Below are 7,311 nucleotides of genomic sequence, written 5' to 3'. Positions count from 1 at the left end.
CAATACTGAAATATGTTTGTGTGAGCACAGAACAGTAAAAAGAGTGAGATTTAGGCAGAAGCACTGGTCTTGGATTCATTTTTCGAGTCACCTTGAATTCTTTGATCTCTCGGCCTGTTTTCCTCATCTATAAAAAGGGGGGAGGGTAACTTTCACAGAGTAACTGGCAGGGTAAATAGGAGATATGAGAAACTGCTTCTTAAGTAGTAAAGAACTATATTAAATTTAAAATATTAGCATATGCCTGCATTTGACTATTGTAAGGATTTAAATCATGGAAGATAAATATATTTAATGAGCTGGAATTTAAACATGTAGGGTTGTAGGTATCACATTTCTGAAGTCTTTTAAGCTTTATCACTATGTCTATCCCTGGAATGGTGTAGTTGGAAGGCATTTTTAGCAATAATAGCCTTCGATTAATTAAACTAATTTTAAGAACAGTTAGTGTTCCAACTAGTAATCCTATAATCTACATAAAGCAGGTTTTCAGACTGCTAGGTAACTTGGTTCTCTTTTCCCTTATTCCATCCATTTTACTTAACTATAGAGTAGTCCTGAGTCAGAGCCAAGACTGCCATGTAAGGTTGGGCTGATTGTGCACTGCACAAAGGCACCCAGTTGAGGAGGTGAATGGATCTAAAATCTAGCTCACATTTCCTACAACAGGCCATGTGCAGAGGAAAGGGCACCTGCTATCTGCTCACCAGGGCACCTTTTGCATTGGTCTGCCCAGAGAGGTGCTTTTTTCTAATTGGACCTCACGGGGTTGGCGGGGGGGGGGGGGGGGGGGGGGCGGGGAACCTTTCTTAATTCCTCCACCCAGAGGGTGCATTTTTAAAAATGCAAAACAGTGCTGTGCTGCAGCTGGCTTATGGCAGGCTCCCCAGAGGAAAGCCAATTGTGTGCATCTCTTCTCAACTCCACATTGAGTGACATCAACTTCGTAGCTTTTAATTGGCAATGATTGGAGTGTTGACACATAGAAATCAGTAAATGCTACAAATCAGCGATCCCCGCCCCCTGCCAGACTTGGTTTCCAGCACACCACTGAAAAAGGCCTAGTATAAGCTAGAATGGCCCAACCAGGCATATTGGAGGCCTGGAAAATAGATGGCTAGAAGTCCTATGGAGCTGGAAGTGCTCTTTTTGTAAGTCTGTAGGCAGCTTGGAGATGTCCATATCAAATTCAGATTTGTGTTGACCCTTGAACAATACAGGTTTGAACTGTTCAGGTCACACCTTTTTCAATACAGCACAGCACGCACTTTTCTTCTGATTTTCTTAACATTTTCTTATAGCTTACTTTATTGCAAGAATAGAGAATATAATATGCAAAACATGTGTTGACTTTATGTGATCAGTGGTAAGGTTTCCAGTCAACAGTAGGCTATTAGCAGTTAAGTTTTGGGGGAGTCCAAAGTTGTATGTGGATTTTTGACTTTGTGGAATGTTGGCAGCCCATCCCTTGCATTATTCAAAGATCAACTGTACTTCACGAGACAGATGATAGTTGTGACTTAGAAACTTAAGGATTGCAGAGAGATACCCAGCCCAACTCTAAAAATGACTAAGAGGTAAATCAGCTGGATTCTTAAAGCAAGCCCTGGGGTCAAAGTGGACAAACTAATTTCACCTATTGTGCTGTGACAGGTCCCCCAAACACTCCTTGGCTGGGGGTTGGGCTGGAGTGGGACAGTGAGCTTTGGCTTGCAGGCCATTTTGATTCTGTAAGATACATATTTGAGCAAGAAAATTCTCCTGTGGTCCAACAGAACCGATTCCGAACCTGCCATGCCTCAGTGCCCCTTTGCTGAGAAGGAAAGCAATGCCTGATTAGCGCTTCACAGCCCCAAACCCAACATGGAATCAAGTTAGCAGGCTGAAAATGACAACTATGTGTACACTGGGCAGACTTGGATAGTCCAGAACCAAACAGGCTAAATGGCCATTCCAGGCCCACATTGACTTTTGGATCGTACCGCTTCAACGGAATGAAGACCATGCCTCCCAGCACCACAAGACAAGAAAGTATAGGATTTATGGCTAATAATAATAATACCCCTCAAACCTCAGGTCAGGACAGCCCTGAGCCCCAAGTGCCACAAAAAGGGAAGAAAGAGCATTGAAAAAGGAAGGAAGAAATCCAAAAAAAATGATGGCCAAGCCTTCTCCCAGAAGAAGGCATTCTCATTGACGTCAAGTACAAAATGAAAGCTGGCAGTGCCTCTTCCCTTGTGAGAGTAGCCCCGTGTTCTTCCCACTCCAGACAGAAAAAGGAAAACCCATGTGCCCTGGAGCCTTTTTTTTTTTTTTTTTTTTTTTTTTTTTAGGGAGGCAGAGTAGGAACTCTACCTAGCAGCAGCCAGTGCAGTGTCTTTAAACAGAGCTACACTAGCATCACTCTTCCTGGAGCGAAGAGGGCCAGCCCTGCTGGGGAAAGGAGTCTTCAGTACAAATCAGAAGCACACAAACACAACACATCTGGGCTCCGGAGATGCTGACTCATTTAGAGGACAATGCAGTACCCAGCTAGAGCTGCTGGAAGCATGAGATGAGAGAAGGTTCTTTTTCAAATACAAAGGACTCATCATGGAGTTCCTTTACATTAGCACTCCTTTGGTGAGATAAATGTTTCATAGATCATTAACCACATCATTCTATACCTGGGGGTGACAGAAAAACATCAAGCTGAAATGTGCTCATTCATTTGTTATCAGATAAAATGAAAATAGAATATCTCTACAAGTGTAATATGTACAATCGCATTCTGAGTAAGATGGCTTTTTAGGAACATTTTTGTTGAGTAAAAAGAAGTAGCCAGTTGTGTGCTGGTAGATGTTTAACAACTGACTCTTGGCTGGGGGAGGTCCGATTTGTAGTATTTACCCATTTCTGGGGTGGAAATATTCCCACCATGATTGATTTCATGCTACTATGTTGTCAGTCGGCAACCAACATTTTTGAAAATTTAAAAATTGACTCTTGCAACATGTATGAGCCACCTTCACACCACTGGATAATCTATATAGAACGAGAATAGGGAATCTGTTAGGACTCTTTCAGGTACAAGTAAATACCCGACTGAAGTTGGTATAAACAATAAGGAGACTGAAAGCTATAGTGGCTTGACAGTGTCAGTAAAGACATTTAAAGTCATTAAAGACACAATATTTCCTTCTGCTCTAGGTTCTTGTCAGTAGGTTGGCTTTCACCATTGGTTTAATCCTCTCATAAACATCCCCAACAGTAAACCCATATATCTTTTCTTTAAAAAAAAATTTTAAGCCATAAACCATTCTGCTAAATTTTTCTTCAAAATAAACTTAAATGTTGCTTACAATGTTTGTGTTCATAAGTTTGAGTCTATGGCTTTTCCCTGTGTTTCTTTCCCCTTCAACTCCCCAGTTACCAAGAAGCTTTTTTTCAATACCTTCATTTCGCTTTCATTTGATTTCACTGAAATTTGATTTCACTGAAATTTCATTGATTTCTAGTTATAGTATAATTCATATGGTTTAACCAAAAATGTACAACTGTTACATGTTTTAGCTACACAGTTGCATATGATTAACTATGACCAAGAGTGACCTGGGTCCGTTTCACTGGTTTTTCATATTCTGCTAGAATGATAGTTAAACTAACAGGCAAAACTGATTCCCCTCCACCCCCATCAGTTTTCTCTTCTGTATAAAGTGGAAATCCCAACAGAAGGGTGACAATAAAAGTCTACATCCTCAAGTATTTTGTGTATCCTGTTTTGGACCATTCCTCCTTTTTAAAATTCTTTTTTAAATTTTATTAATTTATTTTGAGAGTAAGAGAGTATGCAGGCGGGGGAGGGGCAGAGAGCAAGGGAGAGAGGGAATCCCAAGCAGGCTCTGTGCTGCCAGTGCAGAGCCAGACCCTGGGCTTGATCTCAGGAACCGTGAGCTCATGACCTGAGCTGAAATCAAGAGTCAGTTGCTTAAGTGACTGAGCCACCCAGGTACCCCCTGGACCATTCTTTCTTAAGAAATATTTTCAGGGGGATAAGTTTCCTTTGGGGTGAGTAGTGAAGTAGCCCTACCACCTATGTCCCTTCCATTCAAGTTCCTGCTTCCAATTGTTCCTTCCACCTTGAGTCTGTAAAATCTTAACTTAAAAAAAAGAAAAAAAAAAGCTACAGAAGGAAAACAATGCCACAATTTGACAGTAACATTAAAAACCCATTTCTACTAATGTTAACACATGGCAATAGGTGCCAAGTAACTTGAAAAATGGGAAAATTCACCGGGTTAGCAGTGACTAAAGTAAAATAGCATTAGAAAACCTTTATTAAGGGCTTCACATGTGTTCAGTAATACACTGATGATTTACATGAGTTTGGGCTCATTTTATTACTGCAACAATTCTGTAAGGTGGTGTGATGGTTAGTCTCCCATGTCAATTTAGCTAGCTATAGTACCTAGTCATTTAATCAAACACTAATCTAGATGTTGTGAAGGTATTTTGTAGATGTGGTTGACATCTACAATCAGTTGACTTTAAATAAAGATTATCCTTGATAATCTGGGTGGGCCTTATTGAATCAGTTAAAGGCCTTATGAACAAAAAATGAGGTTTCCCAGAGAAGAAGCAATTCTGCCTCAAGACTACAACATCAAATGCTGCCTGCTGGCCCGGCCCATAGATTTCATAAACTGCAACCCCAGCCTGCCTGCCTGCCCTACACATTTCAAGCTTGTCAGTCCCCTCAATGGCCTGAGCCACTTCCTCCAAATATTATCATCTAGCTAGCTAGCTATCATCTAACTACATCCTATTAGTTCTGTCATTAGGGTTCTAGAGAAGTCTAGTACAGGTAGATACCACTACATTCCCCATTTTAAAAATGGAGAAGCTGGGGTTTGAGAATAATTTTCTGGGTAAACGGGTGGTAAGCAGAATCCAAACTTCAACCCAGAAGTTGACTTCCGAGCCCTTGAAAGCAACCATAATACTATTTATGACTAAGGAAAACTTTGCTGGCTGGATGTATCGCTGGAATGTTGTGCCTAATTTTCAAAGCGTCGTTTTGACGCTTTGAATAGCGTAGAATACATCTTCCTGGACAATCAGATAGCCCAGAAGTGTACATGAATCTAGACTGATGGACAGAGTATGTATCTTTTCTTCTCAGCTAGTGTGCTGCCCGTTGTCTCTACCATACAAATCCTGCATCTACTTTTCTGTTGTCCAGGTGTCTCTGCCATGTCCTCATCCAGCACGCTCAGGGTCCTATTAGCAGAACGTTAATATACCTAAGACCTCAGAAGACCTAAGACTACTCGGTCTTCTTTTTCATTTTTTGAAAAATTTTTAATGTTTTATTTTATCTTTGAGAGAGAGGCAGAGACAGAGCATGAGCAGAGGAGGGGCAGAGAGAGAGGGAGACACAGAATCCAAAGCAAGCTCTAGGCTACAAGCTGGCAGCACAGAGCCTGACACGGGGCTTGAACTCATGAACCACGAGATCATGACCTGAGCCAAAGTCAGATGTTTAACCAACTGAGCCACCCAGGTGCCCTGGGAATATAGTCTTCTTAGACTGTTCTTTGGAAGACCTGTCAGGGAAGGAGAGTAGAGAAGATTCATTCAAAATTCCCTTAGAGGAACTCTTGGGTGGCTCAGTTGATTAAGCATCTGACTCTTGGTTTCGGCTCAGGTCATGGTCTCATGGTTCATGAGTTTGAGCCCCGCATCGGGTTCTGTACTGATGATGTGGATCCTGCTCGAGATTCTCTCTCTCCCTCTCTCTCTCTCAAAATAAGTAAATAAAACTTAAAAAAAAATTTCAGGCTGCCAGAACCAGAATCCTCAAACACTTAAAGGGGAATCAGGGAATGTTACAGCTACAGTTTAGATTGCAGACTTAAAAAAAAAAAAAAAAAATTCCCTTAGAGGAGTGTTAATCTGTATTTAGCTATTGTGGGCAAATACCCAGGACTACTTTATTGCTGCCTGCTGAAAACCAGATTATATTCGCAAGCTTCCAGACCTACATTATAATCCTGGAACCAGAGATACATATACCCCTCATTGCAGAGGCCAGGATTTTTTGGGAGTCATTTTCCTGCAGAAGTGAAATCACACATTCTTCAAATTATAGGTGAATCCTAATTGTATAGCCCTAATTGTATAACTCAGGGTTGATGGGGAGTTTTAAAAGGCAATCTTTTAAAGAGGCTTCTTCTGGAAAAGAATACAGAGCTTTGTTCGGTTGAGCAAAAAGTGCAGAATGGCCCAGATTATAGGGGATCAAAAAATTAAAGACGGTCTGAGGGAAATGAGAGGGCCCTAAAATAAATTCAACCTAAAATAAACTTAACTGCCTAGGAGCATAGGGACATTTACTTTTAGGAAAAGTCTAGATTGCACTTCTATGAAAAGGGCCATGAATTCTCAGAGTCAAATGGTAAAGGGAACAGAAAAGACAGAGGCCTTGGTAAGTGTGGGTGGCACTCCCGCCAGTTTGGTGTCTGATGGGGTTTTGCGAAAGTGATGCCATTTGCAAAATGGATTTAAAATAATATTTTGACAAGTGATTTCATGTCTGTAAAGAGTATTAATTATTTTGGAATTTCCTCCAAATGTTTAGATGCTCTGTCTTTTGAACACACTGATTGATCAGTTAATCTACAGCTGCTTCTTGTGCTCAGCAATTTTCCCTGACTTGTTGCTAGGAGACCAGGACCTCTCAGAAATTGCCCTTGTGACAGGCATCAGGAAGAGGTGGTGGGCTCTACCTACTAGCCACAGTGCCGCCAAGTGGTCATTCTGCAAAACACTTAGACAAAGTCCGTTTGTCTCCCCTGTTCTCTAATTAGAGTACGCCGAGGTAGTCTCTGTTCCAGATGAATTAGCAGGTTAACTGAACAGTGGGGAATTGTTTATTCTCTTCATAGACTTCTGCACACAGGGAGGATTTTTTCTCCAATAAATGAATCATGCCACGGCAAGCAGAATGGTGAAGTTAAAAGAATGTTGGACTGGGGGGCGCCTTGGTGGCTCAGTCAGTTGAGCGTCTGACTCGATTTCAGCTCAGGTCATGAGTTCACGGTTCCTGAGATTGAGCCCTGCGTCGGGCTCTGCACTGACAGCATGGAGCCTGCTTGGATTCTCCCTCTCCCTCTCTCTCTGCCCCTTCCCCACTAGTGTGCATTCTTCTCTCTCTCAAAACAAACAAACAAACAAACAAACAAACAAACTTTATATATATAAAAGGATGTTGGACTGGTTGGTAGAAGGCATTTTAGTTTACCCCTAATTTGACCTCCCTTGGTTGTAATT

Source organism: Neofelis nebulosa, chromosome 8, assembly GCF_028018385.1.
Source record: "Neofelis nebulosa isolate mNeoNeb1 chromosome 8, mNeoNeb1.pri, whole genome shotgun sequence".
Classification (NCBI taxonomy): domain Eukaryota; kingdom Metazoa; phylum Chordata; class Mammalia; order Carnivora; family Felidae; genus Neofelis; species Neofelis nebulosa.
The sequence above is the reverse complement of the archived record's forward strand: the minus strand, read 5'-3'. Positions refer to the sequence as shown.